Raw genomic sequence first — 2,776 nt, forward strand, 5'->3', positions numbered from 1 at the left:
ATAAAACGTGGTTTCAGCCTCTTTTTGCCTTTTAAGAATTTGATCCCACCCAGACTGGATGTGCTAAGTGATCTTACACAATGTTGGGGAATTTATTTTCCTATTCACCCTCTCATATTTATTCTATAACTGGCTCCTCATCCTGGTCTTTCTCTTCCCCTGGTAATGGACCTAGTCATTCATTCTGCTCTTTGCATCATATCCCTTAGTTCAATGCCAAGTCTAATTCTCCTCTGCTAACAAACCTTGACTCAGTATCTGTGTTTGTTTTTATCTCTATTTTAGCCAAATTCACTCATGATCTCTTCTGAATAATTCTCCTCTCCACTGACTCTTGAGCCTGGAATTCCCTTTCTTATAGATTCCCTTCTAGAATTTTCCTGTTGTTTTTTTTATAAAGAAAATCAATATTACTTATTCCCTTCTTCTGATTAAATCCCAAAGCTGCTGAAGCTATTGTCCTGCTCTCTGCCCTTATCCCATTCTGAGCTTTCTCTTGTAGCCTTCAGAGGATCACTTGCTAGACTGCACATAACAGACTTTCATGAAGTCTGCTAAGGATGTCATGTGGGGAATTCATTGAAAGCCTTTCTTGCATGTCACTCTGAAAAATGCAATGCTTACTCAGACCATTCTGTTGTAATCTTGGCCTCAGAGACGGCTGATGTAATAACAGCTTTCACATCATCATCTTTCCTGACTGCTTTAGACAGACAGACAGGTAGCCACAGGCATTGCTAACATAAGCATAGGGACAAGCCCCAGCTTTCAGCCAGTGTTTCCCTCCTCTTTCCCTTTCTTTACCAGCTGCAGAGGGTAGAGAATAAGCTTCAAAGTATGAACTGTACTAGCTAATATCCTGGATCTGGCTGGGCATTCCTCACTTTCATCTCCCTGGCATTCTTTCTCAAACCATTACATGTTTCCAATGAGAATGGCATGTTCCACCTGGAACTTCAAATAGAGTAGGAAAATGAGGTCACTACAGGTAAAAATGCATACAGCAGACATTTGCTATTATTTCTGGCTAGCCAACAATCATAACCTCATTTCATTTTGGAGCCCTCCACCTCCCCCCGCCAAATGTATGTGCTTTGGTGAGAAGGAGGTATATAGGCCTAGATGTTTCTTTTCTAAACAACCACCTGGTGACTTGAGGATGTGACCAAGGTTCCTACCTGGGACTTGAAGAATAACACAAAGACTTTCAGATATTCACTTAAGCTGTGATCAGTAACATTAGAACAGCAGTGCCAACAGCCAATGCTGCTACAAAGGTACAGAGGCCACAAGTGTCAATGCCAGCGCCCTAATAGGTCTTTGTGTTTGGCCTGACCATGACTATCTCAATTAATATTTTCTGAAATGGATTCTCCAGCTTCTCTATCCATGCAGTAAGCTACCTGACAGCCTTCCAATAAATCTCTTTACTGTATACACTAACCAAAGCAAATTTTTGTGTTTACAACCAAGAACTTTAACTGGCACAGTATATTATGTTTGGCTTAAGAAATCTCATGATACTACAAAAAAAAGAAGGGTGCTGCTTTCTAGATATATAACCTGAGCTTTCATCCTGGTTCTGCCACTCAACTAGCTATGTATTTTAGGATAAGTCACTGAAGGTGCCTCTGGTTTTCATTGATAAAATGGAAATAATTAAGCCTTTTCTAAATGCCCCTTCTGGTATATTTTCTTTAATGTCTCTTTTCCTTGTCTCATGAATGAATTCTATAAAAAGGTTCCTACTATGAGAAGTATTCACAGATTCAGCCCCAAAATGCACCACTTCTTGACATATGAAAAAAGGGGAACCCTCATACACTGTTGATGAGAATATAAATTGGTACAGCCACTGTGGAAAACAGTATGGAGGTTTCTCAAAAAAACTAAAAATAGAACTATCATATGGCCCATCAATTCCACCCGTGGATATATATCAGGAAAAAAACCCCACTAATTCCAAAGAATACATGCACTCCAATGTCATAGCAGCATTATTTATACTTGCCAAGATATAGAAGCAACCTAAGTGTCCATCAACAGATGAATGGATAAAGAAGATGTGATATGTATATATAAAAAATAAAAAACCCCAATAAAAAATGGGTGGGAGACCTAAATAGACATTTCTCCAAAGCAGATATACAGATGACCAACAAGCACACTAAAATATACTCAGCATCACTAATTATCAGAGAAATGCTAATCAAAAGTACAATGAGATGTCTCACACAAGTGAGAATGGTCATCAGTAAATACTAGAAAAGGTGCAGAGAAAAGGGAACTCTTTTACACTCTTGGTGGCAATGTAAATTAATATAGCCAGTATGGAGAACAGTATGGAGCTTCCTTAAAAATTAAAAAATATAACTACCATATGACCCAGCAACCCCACTCCTGGGCATATAACCAGAGAAAATCATAACTTAAAAAGAAATATGCACTCCAATTCTTATTGTAGCATTATTTACAATAGCCAGGACATGGAAGCAACTTAAATGTCCATCAGCAGAGTAATGGATAAAGAAGATGTGGAACATATACAATAAAATATTACTCAGCCATAAAAAGGAACAAAATTGTACCATTTGCAGAGATGTAGAGTACATCATGAGAAACGCTGGGCTGAAAGAAGCACAAGCTGGAATCAAGATTGCCAGGAGAAATATCAATAACCTCAGATATGCAGATGACACCACCCTTATGGCAGAAAGTGAAGAGGAACTAAAAAGCCTCTTGATGAAAGTGAAAGAGGAGAGTGAAAAAGTTGGCT

This window comes from Bison bison, unplaced genomic scaffold, assembly GCF_000754665.1.
Source record: "Bison bison bison isolate TAMUID 2011002044 unplaced genomic scaffold, Bison_UMD1.0 scf7180017864326, whole genome shotgun sequence".
NCBI lineage: Eukaryota > Metazoa > Chordata > Mammalia > Artiodactyla > Bovidae > Bison > Bison bison.